The sequence below is a fragment of the Lepidothrix coronata genome, unplaced genomic scaffold (genome assembly GCF_001604755.1).
Source record: "Lepidothrix coronata isolate B3197 unplaced genomic scaffold, Lepidothrix_coronata-1.0 Scaffold222, whole genome shotgun sequence".
NCBI lineage: Eukaryota > Metazoa > Chordata > Aves > Passeriformes > Pipridae > Lepidothrix > Lepidothrix coronata.
Window position 1 is genome coordinate 412,433 of NW_016690402.1, and position 18,392 is coordinate 430,824.

The window sequence follows — 18,392 nt, forward strand, 5'->3', positions numbered from 1 at the left end:
TATTACAGGACACAATTGTGCTATGATTTTCCTGCAGGTCCTCTATGTTTTCCCAAAAGAACATCAGAATGATTTTATTTTATTAGGGGAGTAAACTCTGCTAATAATCGTAGGTCCCACTCCTCAGAGAAAAGTCAGGAAGAAGTTGAGTTAAAAGCTGAACAATTTATAAGATAGAAACACATATACAATATATTGGTCTACTGACTTGGTCCCTTTGATGATGATGGACAGCGGTTATAAATGTAGTTAAACTCAGAAATTTGATGCTAAAATAAGATGAAACATGAATCAGTTAATTACATTAGACAGTAATTAATTAATTATTGGGAAAGTTTGGATTAAATATAGGAGAAAACTTACTTCTGATTTATTTTTTGCCAATCTACTATAATGAGTTGATGAGACACAGTGTATCGCATTGGAAAGAAATAGTAATTTTAAATATAAGTATAAGAAGAAGAAAGTGGTAAAATAATATGTGAAAGTGGGATGAGAATATGCAAAGCATGATTAAATGGATTCTCAGCTGGACAGGTTGAGCTCATAGAACTTCTTGTGCTGTGGTTTAGGGTCATGAGAAATCTGTGTAGTCCTTTCTGGTGGGCTGCTAAAGAAAATAATTTTGAAGTTTGAGAAGTGAGAAAATGTACATGAGAAAATTAGGTGGATTCTGTTGTAGAGTCTTCTACAGAACGGGACAATTAAGGAACACAGGCCTAGGGGTGAAAAAAAAATTATCATTCCTGCCCCAATATAAAGAGAGAGAGAGAAAACTCATAAGAAGTTAGCAACAGTCTAAATTGAAATATTTACCTTCTTTACATCTGATATTGACTCTTGCAGTGCTGCAAGGGCTTAACCTTAAACCTTGCTGGTGTGATTTTTCTCATTTTCTTTTTGCTTGCATAAAATATATCTAAAGCTTGATTCTTTTTGTCTGCAGGGGTTTTTCAGATACACAAGTTTTGTTAATTATTATCTTTACATTCCATATACCTGACATGGCTGACATATAAACAGTTATACATACTATAGGTGAGTAAATTGGTTTGAAACTTAGGAGCTAACCCCAGAAAACCTCATGTAAACTCACTTCTCTATGTGAATGGTCTTTATGAGGATTGCTCACTTCAGCTGATAAAAGGTAGAAACATCATTCTGGGCCTTATATTAAGCTTCATCTTGTACCCAATGAAAGGTACAGCATCTTAAGCATTTTTATTATAGTTATTTTACATCTGGAAGGAATGATCTGGTCCCTTACAGGATGCAGACCCATAGAGAACAATATCACAGATCAGGGATTTTATATTTGCTGCTATGTTCAGTTTGCCCTGCCATGGCAGTGAAAAGACATAGTAAAGCAACCCTAATTAGGCAGTGTAGGAATCACTGGTATGCAACATTATTCTTAGTCAGCTTTGTATTATTTCTGCTTGTCCTGTGGTGCCTCAGGGAATGAGAAAAGTCTGAGCCATTAGTTAGAGAATTAGCTTAGAGTTGGGAAAGATGAGTTTTGTCTATGCCACAAATTTCCTGCAAGACACTTAGCTAAGTATTGTCCAAAATTAAGCAAGACCTAAGGATCAGCAATTGTGACTGCACTTCCTCTGCTTTTGAAGCACAATCATTTGTCCTTCCATATTTCTGGTATCTTAGTTACCCGCCTTAAATAATTGAGTAGTCAGAAATCCTCACTCCCCTTATTAGCTGAAATGAATTCTGTGTACTTCTCTGTCATATGGTTCTTATGTAAGGATATTGATGGAATGGCAGGGATGCACAAAGCAAAGTAATGCCTTATGCTAGTTCAGATAGAGTACTACAAACACACTGTGATGGTGACAAGTTCATGTTACCTCTTGGCAGTGTAAGTCTTCCTAATACGACCCTCTGAAAAAGCAAAGTTCATCAATCAAAATGTCACATGTTGCTAAATTTGCAGTTTATAAATTGTCACTGTAAATGTAAGTAGTAGCAATCATCACATAAACCTGCACTTCTTTTTCTTTGTCTCTCTCCAGACTTAAATGGTTTCAAAAATGAGGCAGTAGGCTCTTCAAATTGCAGTTTCTAAGCAGCATCCCTGCTCCTGTGAGCAGGCATGGCTGTTTATATTGCATGGGCTGGCCAACTGTGATTGATCACAGGCTGCTGCTCATGTTAGCATGCTAAAGAGAACAGTTATGTTAAAGCTAAAAAAGCCAGGGCAGGCGTATATCACCAGTAAGAATTAGGAAAAAAATTCTTTTGTTTTACTGGATATATAGCTCAGCCTGTCAGAATATCTAATCCCTAAATCATCCTGAAAATTGTTTGGGTTATAAAATCAAATTAAACCTGCTGTGAAAGGTCATGGTCTCTCTTCACTGCACTAGCAGCTGTGTGTATAAATCTCAATCCCAGATCAAGGGGAATATGCCACATAAGATGCTTTTTAAGAGAAATCTGATGATGATAGAGCTGATCATTTTTGTAGCAAACACTTAGAAAGTATTGGAGAAATTGGATTAGAAGAGGTAAAAAATAATTTTGCCAGATCATTACAGCTTCTCAATGTTGAATCCCTTCTTTTCTCCTACTCTAACATTTTATGAAGAAGGGTTATCGTGTCACTTGATTTTGATCAGTTTCCAGTTTCTAGGTTTTTTGATGTGATCTTAAATGATTCTTTTGTCTTTATGAATATTGGGCACTAAATTTTGGTGGGCAAAAAAAATCTTAGCACACATAGGGGCATTTTGCCTTTTTTCACTCCAGTTGAATGACTATGTATTGCTCTAACTGAAGTATTCCTTCTGAAGCCAAGGTAGACGCAGAAGACAATTTGAAAGCCAAGTGGAATTCAGAGAAACAGTTCATTGATGAAATAGGGTTTGGGTCAAGGTTAAGTTAGGTCAGACCTATGCTTCTTATACAGTAGAAATAAAGCTTTTATTAACAAGTCTGCATATAAAAAAAGACTTTCATACACTGAGACAGGAGAGGCACGAAAGTACCTTTGTGCAGCAATACCTTCAGCAGTGCACTGAAGAATGCCAAGGAAAGGAATATGTTTGATAAAAACTACAAAGATTCTTATACAATAAGTAGCTAAAAGTCAACAGAAGATACATGTTTTCTCATCAATCAAAGCTAGAAAGAAACTATTTTAAAAAGAGTTTTTAAAAGCATGGCGGGAGATTCTTATAAGGTCAGCAATCCTTTCTGTTTGCAAATACAGCTTATGACTCTGTGGTATGTCCTTATGATGTTATTGCAAACAAAATTTAAAGAGACAAGTGTACTCTTAAAGTTTTCTTTCTTCTTTCAAATACATTTTTGGGAGGGTGCAGAGGGAGCAGACACTACCATTTCATGGTCACCTTGTACATTTCGGTAGGAGGCTGCTTCCCTGAGGCCTGTGACAGACCAGTCCATCCTGCTCAGCAGCTCTCAGTAGTATTGTCCCTAGATAACCTTGTGGATGGATTTCTATTTCAAAAGCATACAGAAGTTAAATATTGCTGAAAATAGCATTCACTCTTGTTTTGCTCACTTTCATGGCTTCTGGGGTGAAATTTATCTGTCCTAATGTAATGTCTTTTATATCAAAATTATCTTTGGCTTGGCTCCCTCTATAGTCAGTGGAGAGAAATAGACACTTTTAGGGCATGATTCATCTCCTCAGAAGGTAGACATCTAAGTAGGTCAGATGAATCAGACTGTAGAATAGCACATTCCTTACTAGAGAGAATAAAGAAAACCTAGGGATCAGCTTAGACGTTGATGCGTGTGTTGCAGATATCTAAAGTTAAGTGAAATGAACTTTATGTCTATAGGAACTAAGTTAGAGTTCAGAGTCAGAGGAAAATATCCTACTCTTTGGGAAGCACCTTTTTCTTCAGAGCTCCTGCTTTCACTGCACTGGGGTGCATGTTCTTTGTCATAGTCATGAGGTGATAAATTAAAAAAAAATTGTTACCCCCTCTCTTTCTCCTACTTAGTACTTTAAAGTACTGCCCATTGAGTAGACTGAATTGTGTGAATAGGTAATTTGTATACATTTATCATCAGTTATTCCACTTGTTCCACAGTGGAATAATTTTTTTTCTAGTCTCCTCTAATAATCTGTGTGTACATGACCTCACCATGGTATTGGTTAGTCCTTGTGAACCATTTCAGAACCAGATACTTTTTTCTCGATTTGAAATCTCTGCAAGTAGCAAGAGAAGATATGCATTTAATTTAGGATACTAGACTAATTTAAATTGTTTCTCTATCATAATCATTACTGTTAGTTCTAGAGTTTCACTAAATGCCTCAGTAGATGAGGTGGTTATTGCAAATATACCTGAAAGTTTCCACAATGAATATTTTCAAGTGCTAACCCATGAGTTTTGCAAAAAAGATCTCTACTTTATTGTGGTTGTTTTTGCTTGAAGTATCAACTATAATCAATAAAATATCACATACAAAAATGAAAAACATTATTTATTACATATTTAAAATACAAAATCAACAAATAAAGACTCACCTAAAATACTTGAACACCAATGCAGCTTTTTCATATGTTGCTCTTCTCCCATTGTTTGCAAAACTCCAGATCCCAGCAACCCTGCAAGACTTTTGTCAGATGCATACCCAGGAGTAGCACAAGGATAACTGCCTGGAGTAAGCAGATTGCTGGTGAGGCTAGCAGGTGCCAAAACATGCTGTTTCATGACCCAGTGTAAAGATGCCAAAAATAATCTCAAATGTACTTCAGTAAATAAATGCAAAAACCCCTCAGGCTTCAGAAATACAGTATGTAGAACTGTCTGAGATTAAGCAAGAAACTTGAAAGTTAGAAGACCAGTGTTCTAATTTCTGCTCTGCAACAGATCAGCTGTGTTCAGGTAGTGATGTATTTCAGCCAAAATCTGTATTTTGCCACTTAAATAGATGGCGTGGTTTTCAAAAAGAACTGAGAGCAGGACTACAGTGGATTCCAAAGATAAAAACATGAAATTAGGTCAAGTCACATGCAAATGTTGACTAAGTATCTCTATGTCATTTCCCCTGTCTTTCAGAGCCATAGTATTTAGCTGTCTTTGTTTATGGTAATTTCCAATGCATAAACAGCAATAAAAATTGATTTGTAAGTTCAGGTGTTCTTTATCTTCAAGTGCATATGCTGTAAAATTACTTTATGTAAAACCACTTTATGTAAAATCACTTTGTCGCTTAATCAGTTGTCCAGAGAAGTTGTGGATGCTCCATCTCTGGGAGTGTTCAAGGCTGGGTTGGATGGGGGCTCTGGGTAACCTGGTCTAGTGGGTGGCAACCCTGCCCGTGGCAGGGGGATTGGAACGAGATGATCTCTAAGGTCCCTTCCAACCCAAGCCTTTCTATGAATCTACGACCTTACTATTAAAGCTATAAGTAGACTCATAGCTAAGGAACATGTTTGTTTGATCAGCCTGAAAACTACTGTCTATAGATCAAGTAAGATCCAAATGGCTGAGGTTCAGCAATTGCTTTTAACTTTAAAGATGGAAATACCAGGATTATGCTAAGTAAACTTGAACTTGCAAAATACACTGTGAAATTGTGAAAATCATTTAAATAGTTAGTACTATGTCTTTGGTGTGTAAAATAAGATCAATGCAATAAAAAGTATGCCTGATATCGAAATACAGATGCAGGGGTGAAAAGGAGCTAAAAAAACAGGTGAGAAATTTTATTTACATTTTAAATATTGTATTTAAATTTTAAATCCTTCTGCTACTGTAGCCCTTTCTGTATCTACTGCTGAATGTACACTGTGTAGTATATCTAAAAGTATCTAAAAAATAAGGGATAGTAATTGTCATAGAATTATAGAATATTTTGATTTGAAAGGGACCCACAGGGATCATCAAAGTCCAACTCCCAGCCCTGCTCAGGACAGCCCCAGGAATCACACCATGTGCCTGAGGGCATTGTCCAAACAATTCTTAAACTCTGACATGCTTGAATGCCTGACCACTACCCTGGGGAGCCTGTTCCAATACCCAACCACCCTCTGGGTGAAAAACCTTTTGAGAGGAAGCAATGAGGTCTACACTGAGACAGACAAATTGTTATAGTTTGACAATTATGGCAGAGGAATGATGATTGCTGTAGTTTGTAGACATCCAAAGAAGTGTCCATGTGCTAAAATTTTTAGGGTGAAAAATTAGCTTCAAGGTAACAAGCACTTAATCTTTTATGAATTATGAACGCAAAGCCAAGAATCCAAAGTTTAAAAGGTAAGGTATAAATGATGCAGAAGTGACAGCAACTTAACCTTATGAAGTTTATGAACATGTAGATACAGTGCCTGTTCTGAAGTACCCACTGAGTTGGCTCTATGTTCTTTATTCAAGAGATTAGAAAAGCAAAATCTTCTATACAGTCTGTCTATCATCAGAAAGGCACATAACTGAGCCCTGGTAAGCCGCCAGTGTAGAAACAAAAACAGAAAGCATCCTTTAAAATTGAAGTTCAACTTAAATGTGTAGCCATGTGTTACAAATGCAATGAATCGTCTTTGAGTGCAAGAGAATGAACTTATACAAAATATGATCTCTGATTAAATATGCTGGTATAAGAGACATAGTCATTCTTAAAGGACAGAATATTTCAAATGGAAGCCAGTTAATTGATCAGATATACAGGTATAGCTACCATATAGTAATCTGTGTTTTTCACAAAGTCACATCCATATGAAAAAGAGGAGGCAAAGGTTTTATTTGGTTTGCTCTTGTATGTATTTGAACAGGGCTGATAAAAATAGCTGTTTTGGCTTTACATCTCTTGAACTTAATGGAACTCGAATATACTCTTTACTTGTGAGAATCAGTCATAAATTCTTGAACTCATGTACTTTAATTAATTCAAGTGGCAATGGTAGGCAGCAGGAACTACTGTGCTGTAACATAGTATATAGAAAATGGTCTCTATACTTTAACCTGCTTCTTTTGCTGTTTATGATGTTAAAAGAAATTTTTGGCTAAAATCTAAACTTTCTGTAGAAAATAGGAATAATTGGCAATGAAATAGCCATTCCAGTATTCCAGTTGTTATAACTCAATCCAATAGTCAAAAGTAAATCCTGTTTTTAACTGGATGAATAAAATACAGATGGTTAATATATGTCCTTTAATCAGATCTCAGCAGGATCTTCAGTTATTTCTTATTATGTGTGGAAAATCTACATTAAAGAGTCCAAACACTCTAAAACTAATACGTGCCAGAATTAACTTTGTTAAGGCAAATTAATTTAATCTCCTCCATGCATATGCATTGTGAAGACTTCTTTAATTACATGATCTCATATTGTTTTTTCTTACAAGATCTTTTCCTCATTCAGTTCACAGGATATGTGATAGTCACTTAATGAGCAGCTGTTACATATTTTGTTTTCGTGATATTTTTCAGTGTGCGGCCCTGTACCATGTTTACTACAGAATATGTAAGCCCTGCTCTAGAGACATAGTTATTAATTATTATTAATTTCCTTTGGGGATTTTCCTAGACAATATGATTTCCAATCAATGGCTGGGGAACCACGGCCTAGAAGACTGTTGAAAAGGTGCCACTAATCTACAGGACACTCCTGAGGTGCTGAGGTCCAAAAACCTTGACTCATTACTGTCACATGGAACTTTTCCAGCTCAGGTTTTCCCATCTCCAGCTATGTCTCTGAACGTTCATCACTTCTGCAAACTCAAATGCCTCATCTCAGTGAGTTACATAGAAAATTAAGAATATACTTCTAGTCACAACTGTAAAAAAACTAGTTTGAATTACTACTTTATGTCAAGAAAAGATAGAATCCCACTTTGTAGGCCAACATCCAATTAATTTGACCATTCTAGCTCATCTTGCAATGCTGTCCCACTTTTTTAGTGTTGCTTCAAAATTCTTCATCAAATGAACCTTCTTCAGTACACAGTTCTGATTCATCCTTACAGCAAGGCCATCTTGTGCACCGTGTGAGGCAGGTGTGTTCTGGGAACAATGGTATATGAGTCATGACATTAGTCTTCATCATGATACCCATTCACAAAATGGGGGAAAATTTGGTTATATAGGTAACCTGGCACTTCAGGTATCTTTATCCTTGATTTGGTCATGTTAAAGAAGTTATTTTGAAAATGTGTCTGTGTGAGAAAGAGAGAGAGATATAGACAGAGGGAAAGATAAAGAGTACACACCATTTTAAAAATAGAAACTCGTAAGAGTATCTTAACCCCCATGTGAATTAGGAGATACTTGGAACCTTAAAATCCCCTACAACATATTGTACCATTCTGCTATTAAACTAGTTGCATAGAATAATATTCTGTAAAAACTACTGCTGGAGGAATAAGATACAAGATACCTATTTTCATTACCATCAGACTCCACAGATATTTACTGATGGTACAGGAATCGTGATAAACTGAAATTTGGTTCCCAAAAGTCCCCAGAGAGGTTTTTAGTTAGTATTGATTCTCTGATCAGTTCTCAATGACCTTTTCTACCCCTATTCACTCTGTTATAACTCAGGGTGTACCCCAATCCCGTGTCTTTAGCAGGACAGTCCTGTTTCTCACTGCTCCACTGGCTTCTTGTCCCATGTTCTTTTTTTACTGCAAGCATATTCCAAGTACTTGTTCTTCACCTCCTGTCTTCAGTGCCTTTCTACAGTCAGTAGAAACGTCTGTATGTCTTCATCCCTCATTCCATCACGGCTGGATCCCCGGGCTTATGTACATCTTTCTCATTCCCACTGGCTCTCCAGTCAGAACTCCATTATTAAGCTCTATTTTCAGGTTTTGTGCCTTCAACCATCTATTGCTTCTGCCTTTGCACTCCTGTTCCAAATACTGCCATGAAATGTTGGCTCTTCCTCTGTCTTTCCTATCTGCTGCTTCGTTTTCCTTTGGACAGTAGGGAACTGATAGAACTCTATTCATGTAAATGTCATTGTAAATTTGAGAGCAAAGCCTCTGTTTGCTCTGGGACAACATTGCGTGAGTTTAATTTCTTTGCTCAAAATTTGCACTTAAATCTAAATATAGGAGACAGAGGTGATGCACTCATGACTGATACTCAAGACCTGACTCTAGTCCAGGTACACCTTTCTGTTCCTGCTGGATACATAGCACATCTGCTTCTACTTAGGAATTTCGGCTTTTTCTCTCCATGGCTGGTTAAACTTTATCTGATCATGTCTTGAATCAATCCAGTTTCTGGTAGCTGAAACTAGACTTTTGGGGTGTTGCATGGATACAACCCCAGAATTCAGTACTGACATGAAACCTAATGATTATTGGAGTTACAGATGCACGTCTTGACACATCCCAGTAACAGCTGGGCAGGTTAATATCTTCACCCCTCAACAGAATGTTAATGTAATGTAACAACTTGGACAGAACTTACGTAGAAAAATGCTGCAATATCAATCTATGGAAATTATACAGTGTCAGATACTATTCAGTTTACTTATTGCACACTCATATAAGATTTGAATCTAGAAGGTATCACTGGTTTGTCTGGTGTCATATCTTGCTTAACAGAGGCTGGATAATTTTATCTGCATACACTTAAATCGTTCTTTACCTTAAGCAGGCCTACTCGTTATTCGATCTTGAATTTAAAATATCAGTGGTGGATTCACTTCTGTCCTGCATAAGTTGTAAAGCTTTACATAACTTCTGAAGTATTTCTAGAAATTGTAGCCAGCTTCAGGAGGGACTGAACTAATATCTTCTTGTGAAAGTGGTATTCCATGTGAAAAGAAACTAGGTAGCACTGGGAAATACTCACTTTGCATTGGCTAATTATTGTACTTAATTTTCATGCTTTCAAAATACACAGTTTCTTGTAAGCTTCACAATATTGCCCTCTTCTTCCACAGCTTCTGACTCTTTCACTTGACTGCACTTTGCTTTGTCATCTTGATGCCTTATTCTTTTCCTGGCAAGAAACTTGGAAGAGCACATGATCAATAAAAGAATTGGGGAAAAAAATGTCAGAGCAGCCTAAACTTTATAATGGAGTCTGTGGGGAATATTTTAAATGATAGAAGATATTGGATGTGGGGCAAGACAATAATGGTGGTTAGATTTATTAGAATAAATATGGGAGATTTGTCCTCAGTTTCCTGTGTTGCTTACATCTTCTCTCCATTCTTGTCTCTATGTGACAGTTCCTTATCAATAAAATAGGAATAACACTGCCTCAGATATTAAAGTAGTTGCTTCATAGATACAATAGAAAGAAGGAAAAAACTGATTATACTCAACCTAGTGTAGTAGTATGGCTCATATGAGTCCTGTAATATGTGAGTAGTGTACTACTGATAGTATGTCTCACATGAGCAGTATGATTGATGGATCATGAAGTTTTAAACCTAGGACAACCAAATTTTTGCAAACCTTCCTTTGTTTGCACAGTTCTAACCATTGCTTTATTATCTCCCCTCCCCTCAAGTGATACTCATGCTTTCATGGTTTATATTACCTTTTAGCTTCTTACAGCTACTCACTTCTGGTCATATGTCAACATGGCTCCTGTTCCTCCAGAATTCCCTCTACCTTTCTTTTTTACCTTAAATGTGCCCGTTACTAGCAGCAACTTCCATCTCCTTTGAACTGTGTGCCCCAAGTCAGTGTAGAAGGACTTTTGGGCTGCATGAAGGTAGTGAGGCATTGAGGCTGCATATACCAATGAGATGATGAATGGAAATATAGTACAAATATGTAACTACTCTATGGAGAAGAAAGTATATAGATTTTTTTTGCCATCAGGAGTCTCTGAGTTGGGTGAAGTAGCTCTTTGATCTGAAGGACATGTTCTTAACTCAGTGTAGTGGGTTTCTGTGGCTGGATTTTGGTAGCAGGGCAGGGGGCACTACAGGAAGAATTATTTGTGGAGTTAGGAAGAGCTTAGTTGTAACAGAGAGGAACTGAGCTGGACACTGACCATGCCTGTACTCATTATGCTTTATAATGTCCTGTTTGTCTTCATAGTTGGGGTAGCCCAAGGCAAATGTGAGCTCTGTTAATACTACTTGTAATCACTGCTTTGTTTCTCAGGTTTGTGTATTTAGGGACATATACCATAGCTGTCTATGTTGAGATGTTCTAAAACTATTTTCAAATTAGTTCTATTATGGGAAAACCTATCTGTCTTCTGCAGAAAAATTATTCAAACAGCAGAATTCAACCACCGTGGAAGTGAGTTGAGTCTCTTTTCTTTGCTGCAAGACCTGTATAAATACCATGGCCAGATTCCAGCTCACACAAAGGATAATGATGCAGGTGTATGTGCTGTCAAAGTTCACTGATTTTTCCTACGAAGGCTTAAGACCAAAAGTTTGTAAAGCCCAGATCAATTACAGCCTTGACAGGCACCACCACCTCACTCAGCTTTGAGAACATTGAGCAGTTCCCAGTTCACACTGGTCTTAAATATTGACTAACATGGCATGATGAATAGCTCAGACCATTTTGTAGAACAAAGGGTCTATCCATGCTCGGTCACACTGGACAACAAGGAAAAAGTAACATTGATCCCTTCCTTTTCGAGGAAGTTGGAATTTTGTAGATCCCAGCTGCTATGAGCTGGTGGTCAAGAAGATGAATTATCAGAAAAGTAAAAACCAAGACTAAACTTTTCTCTAAAAAACATAAACATAAGATGTGCAAAATCAGTTTACTTCGTATTTGGTTCAGGAAGATGGGCCAAAGTTTCATGCTGGCTGTATTTCTTGGCAAATCATGGCTTAAAATGTAGATGTGGACCAGGAATATGATCAGTGTAGAAGTGTCATGAATTTTACTGGAGCTAGTAAATGCCATCCTCCAACTAGATTAGTGCAAATCTGTGTGTTAAATGTAGAGACAAGAAAAGGACCTTTTGTGGTTGCTGGATTTCAGACATGACACAATGATGACATTCTTGAAATAGAGTCTAATTACTAGGGAAAGGGATTTTATTGTATTCAAATATAAATAATATCTTACAAAATCTTTTTTGCGCTGACAAACATTCCAGTTCATACTTTTACGTTTTTAATAAAAAACAGGGAAAATTTTCTGTTCATCTGGTCTTAATCTGGCAAGTGATGTTTTTGAATTAAGAATGATGAACCTGATTCACAACTTTACTTATGTGTGTAGTCCCTCAGTGACTACTCTATTTATCAGTGCCAAGGATATCTAGGATCAGAAAACTTTTTCTTTCGTTTCCTGAAAACTGAAAGACAGGAATCTATTTCCAATTCTCAAAGAAGCCTTAGGATGCTTGGGGCTTTGTCCATCATAACTGAGTTTACACTCCCTAATGATGGGCAACATTCTTACCTGTTTTGTTTCTGTTTGAGTGATGCATAATGAGTACTTGAGCACGAACCAAGCTAAAATTGGGGAAAGTAAAGTGGAATACACATTGATGCAAATAGAGTATTATCCTCAGTCAGAAGGCTTGTGTTCTACTGAAAGCATTTTTCATATACTACCCGCCTTTCTTTTCCGTAACTGGGTGCTCAGGGAAGTGGTTGAGTCACCATTCCTGGAGGTATTTAAAAGATGTGTAGATAAGGGATTTAGGGACACGGTTTAGTGGTGGACTTGGCAGTGCTGTGCTAATACTGGACTCAGTGATCTTAAAGGTCTTTTCTAATCTAAATGATTCTATGTACTTAGGTAAACCTTTCAACCTTTCAAATGTTCTTTTTTCAGCATGGTTTGGTGAGAAGTTTCTTGTACAACTGCAGTTGTGTACTGATTCTTGAGGTTTTAAAGGCAGAAGATGTTAACATCAGAAAATCAGCTTTTTGTTACCTAAATAAGCAACTTTGATTATGTTTTTGATACAGAATGTGTATAAGAGCATTTTAATACACCTATGCTTGCCAATTTGATTAAGGTCATGTGCCACTTAATTTTCATGGTTTTATTACTTAGAAACCTTTTCATTTTACAAGATACCTCTAAGAAATACATATTTTTGCATATTCAGTAGTAAAACTTGCTGCAAACTTTCAGTGAAACTCTACTAGTGGTTCCTAAGGATTATAAATGGTGGCTTTTTTTTTTTTAATGTTTTGAAAGAACCTGACTTTTCAGTTTACAAAAATAACACATTATATTCCAGCCAGATATGCATTGGGATGCACAAAGTTGCTTCCAATCACCATTTCTATGACATTTACCTGGTTTTAATAATTGGTAGGGAATATACTCATTGTATGACCAAGGAACAATAGTCCTGCAACAGCTGCGAGCAACTGGGAAAGACTAGAGCTGGAAAAGATTAGAGCGACTCCTAACTGTATGAAAGTTATGCAGAAAAGATCCTGCACCAAAGTTGTGATCTTTATTCTCTTCTTCTGCATAGTCAGGAATCTCTGTCTCTGTTTTATGCTTTTAGCCATTTACATTGAAACTTCAGAACATGTGTTTTGATTGGCAGCACAGATAGGTAAGGTATAATTTACCAGCAAAAATGCCTTTAGAAATTCAGGTCTTCTCCTGCATCTGTTCTTTCCTTGGAAGAAGAATAGTGTTAGCTAACCCAGAAATCTAACATTCTCTTATAGCACACTTCTGGCACTGCTGTCATGCTTCCTTTCTCATAATCTTCCAAAATCCTGATAGTGTCTGGGATTTTGATCTACACACATGGCCCATTGTACATCTCTCTGATGTCAAATATTAACTGTATCTAATCTTGATGAAAGATTTGCCCTATTTATCTCTTTTCCAGAGAGGCAAAAGACTCTGAAATTTTGGTGTAGTCATTAACATAAGAATGTTTTATGTTCATAAAAAATTCTATTATATTTGGAAGATCAGAGACTTCCAGAAATATTGCTTTCAACTATGGTTAAAGGATTCTGACCTATTCATACTTCTCTTACTTAATATTGACCATTAAAGCATGATTAGAGAGAATTTTGATAGGAAATATATCTATTAAATAGTTACTTATATCTAGTTTACCCTTCAGTTTCCTTTAGTTTTCAGTTTGGATCCACTTGTCTTGATATCTTGAGGTCAGACTTCAAAGATGATTCACATTCTTTAAGACATGTATAGTATTGACTGGGATTTTATAAAGGGTCAGACTTCTAAGCTGCTTATATAGGAAATCTCATCTCTATTGCTGAGGCTTATATATAAAAACTCCTGAAAATAACACTAGATACTTAATGCACTTTCAGATGTGAAATTACCTTCTAAGGGCCCATATTATACATCAAGCTATATTGAAATCCTGATGATTTCTTCACACGCATCCAAACTGTTAAACTGTGAAACAATTATTCCAGCTCTTCAGGCTATCTACCCCTCTTCTGTCCTTCTTACACAGAATCACACAGGAATTCAGGTTGGAACAGATCTCTGAAGGTCATCTAGTTCTTCCTCTTTCTCAAAGCAGAGCCATCTTCAAAGGTAGATCCGGTTGCTTGGAGCTTCAAGCAGCTTTCAATGTCTCCAAGGACAGAGGTTCCAGGTTCCACAGACTCTTTCTGTACCCTGTCCCACCCTCATGATTTTTTGGGTATTGTTTTTATATGGCTAGCTAAAAATGCTGCTGTTCTACTGGTCTTTTGATGCAGATGTAGATGCTTCTCATATGTTCTTCTCTAACTCTTTTTCCTCAGTGATCCTTTTCTACACTAATTCCTGACCTCTCTTACACTTGCTGTCATTTTCTCCTGTTTTTCTCTTGACCATGTCTCTCTAGCGTCTTCCTTTTGTAATCCAAGAGTATATTAGTCTTTATTATTCCCAATCCTTAGAAAACCATCCGGACTATTTACCTCTCTGTTACTTGCCACTATTGCTCCAAGACATGTTATTTGTGCATTCACATTCCGTTGTGTTCAAAGCATCCGATCTCTGGTGCTGTTGTAAACTCCTTCCAATTGGCTTCAGACCGTCTTGTTAGCTGAAACCACTCTCACCAAATTTCCTAATGATTCTCTCTTAGCCAGCTCCTCCTCCTTTCCCACTGTCAGTTTTGATCTCTTTAAATCTCATCATAGTTTGTATCTTTGGCTCCATTCTTTGCTTGTTTTTCCCCTAATCCTTAATCCTTAATTTAATTTATCCTTTGAAGCTTCGTGATCTGACTTCTCTAAAATCTTAAGAATTTTTAGTTTTGATCCATGTCCCTTTTCCTTTTACACATCACCTCTACGGTCCTATCCACAAATAAATGCAATGATGTCTGTGCTGCTGACACAGATTTATTTCTGTACTCCAGATATTATAATAACAGCTCAAGACAGGCATGATTAAAAAAGGGCTTCCCTCTTAGTCCCTCCTTACTGCTTGTTTTCTCAGTCCCCATCTTTTCTGCCAAGCCATTAATACAGATGTTACTTTTGACTCTGGCCTCTTCAGATTCTCCTATCAAGGTTATGTATAAATGTTTCAGATTTCTTTCTTCCCAAGACATCTAAGCTGTGGTTCTTAATCTCATAATAGTAAATCTGTTGAAGTTCTCTTATGGTGTATCTACACTGTGTATTACAATATACATTCTAAGGACCTGGCATAATGTCCATGCAGTTTTTAGCTAGAAACCTTTGGCAATATAACAATAAAAATAGTTATATGTGCAACTAACATATAAGAGTGGGTGAACTGTGGTTTAAGTATGTTTGAATATGGGGCAGTTTATATAAGAGATTGAGGTAAAAGGTGGAAAAGTTGCAGTAGGCAAACCCATCTCAGGAAATCCACTTCATAAGTCTTAACTTTCACCATTGAGTTTTATTTTTAATGTCATCCTTGCCTTTGTGCTGCACTCAGCATGTAAAAATGTGTTAGTTTTTCCACCATTTCTGTTATCTTTGAATTTAGCTTGGTGTTACCGTACATAGTTGCACAACAAGGGAAAGTAGAGATAGATCCTTTGCTTTGGGTGTTTGTATTTTGACAGATACTTATCAGTTCTGTAAACTTGGATTCAAGTTGCCATATTAAATTAGTGCTAAAAATTTGCTCTCCACCTAAGGTAAACAGTATCCTGAAAATCTGCATGCTGCTCGCCTGATGTGCTTGCTCTTTATCACAAGATTAAATATACTTCTCAGGCTGAAAAATAAGCTTACCAAAGTCAACGTTTATACCAGTAATATGGTAGAAAAGGCAAAATGTTTCCAAGCTCAGAAGTCAATGAAGTTGCTGAAACAGAAGTGCTCAGAACAAATTTGTGTCATGGTTTAAGCATATTGTGTTGATTGCTAGGACAGACAGTTGGCTGTGGGAAAGACAAGAGAGAGTAAGGGTAAAGAGGAGGGCCATGAATTTAGTCTCCAAACTGTTTTTATTTTGAAAAGGTTTTAATTTCAAAAAGCATCTGAGAATTGAGATGAGAACACAGTGAGAATAAAGAGTTAAACTCCCCTGACATAATTTTGAAGTCTTTTTATTTTTCTTAAAAATTCCCCCAAACATATGAGTAATGAGAAGGGCAGTATGACTTGAGAAGGGCAGTATGACTTGAGTAATAAAACTATCATGAAGCAAACCAAGAATGTTAAATAAATGAACATTTATTTAAGTTTTACAAGCCTCCAAATTACTTTTTTTTAATTTTTTTTTATTTTAATTTTTATCCACTGACTTTTATTAAAACTCATCAGAGGTGTTTTATGAGACTTTCTGTTTTAGCCATACTCTATGTGACCTTTAGTAGCCTTTTTTCTGTAAAAATGTTCTCTGGGTTTTCCTCCAATTTGAATGTTGTTCCATTATCTGACACTGAGGTTTTACAGCTTTATCTGTTTCAGAGTGAAGGTGATCAGTGGCTGTGCTGATCTGCAGATTATCTGGTGTGGTACTGCAAAGCAGCAGAGACAAAATTCTGTTCCACTCTTAACAGAAATAGAAGTTGAAGCTTTCCATTAATAAAGTCTGTTTTCAAGACCTTACATGGTCTTGAGAAAATATTTCAAATCTGTAGTAGAATTTATAATAATAATATCAGTGATGTAAGAATGGTTGTGTGTATTTGCTTTTAAAATCACTTGCTGATACCTTTAGTCTGAGCATAAAGTAGTCTGTTGAAACTGTAGCACTTGGAACAGTGGCACGCTGAAAAGCCTTCCTTCAGTGTGGCGTGGCTGGGGCACGGGATTACCATTAAGCATAAATGCAATCCACAGAGTTGATTTTGTCCTTCTGTCCTTTCTCATAAGCATAATACCTATCTTTTTGAAGAGGGAGTCATCTCTTTGCCTGTGCTCATAGCTCATGCTGATTGCAGTTAAGGTCCACTGGTGCTATTGCAATATAAATCACTGTTAGGTAGTAAATGTAAATGCCCTTAAGCTTGTGGTATTTACTGCTTGCAGAGAAGATAGACTGTTAAGATGCTATTCCCAGGGCTTTTTTTTTTTTTTTTTGCCCTCTTTGTTGAAGTCTAAAGAGTCACCCTAAAAAATAGGCAGGAGGAAGTGCTGTGATTTGACTGTTAGTCCACAGGATGCTGGTAACAATCATTGCATTCATTTCACATGGGCCACTGAACAGCTCTCAGACCTCAGCAGCTTCTAACTGTTACTTCAGCTGGGTTTGATTTGAACCAGTAACATAAAGGTGAACAGCCCTGTGGACCATTATCAATCCCCAGTCACACAGACCTCTTTTGCCTGTCGTCTTAAATTTGTGCTTCATCAATGAATGTGATTCTAGCACAAAGCATCCAGAACTTTTGATATAGACTACACAGACATTGTAAAGCACCTGGGGATACAAAGGGAGTTTCTCTTAATAATTCAGGCTGACTTTAATGCACCACATAAACTAGATTTTTTATACATTTAGTGCTTAAAAGTCCCATTAGTTTCCCCCCTTATTCTCCTACATCTTAGTTTACTTTCTAATAATATTTTTGTACTGATGTGAAATTTTATGAGATCTGTAGAATTTTTACTTTAATTTATTTCACTATTTTTTTTCCTAACAGAGAATAATAAGGTAAAAAACAATGGGAAGGAAAATTAAGTTATATCCACTGTGCTTTATTCATTCACATTGTCTCTGCTTGTGTGTACTCGTGTGTGTGTGTCCACATCCTTATTATCTTTTCTTGGAATAAATTTCTGGGGTGTATTACAAACTCTATACAGCAGTCCTAAAAGGAAGGACCAAACTAGCTTTACTTTTAAGTAACAGTGTAGGACCACATATATTCTCAATACGTAATTACTGCTATAATTTGGTAACCACACTGGTACTGTAATACTGTAACTGTCATAAAACCCAAATGGCATCTTTTGAAATCTGCTTATTGCCCTCTATATGCTTATTTAATACAAATTATTGAAAAACAGTTAGTTATTTGTATCTTTCAAAGCCCCAGACAGTAGTTACTATTCAAAATCTCTGTAACAA

At 36.6% G+C, this 18,392-nt stretch overlaps 1 protein-coding gene across 26 annotated transcripts in view; it reads left to right on the top strand.

Moving 5' to 3' along the window:
- The window catches only part of MYT1L (myelin transcription factor 1 like), a 325,160-nt gene that overhangs the window by 110,158 nt on the left and 196,610 nt on the right, over positions 1-18,392 (top strand). The window lies entirely within an intron of this gene.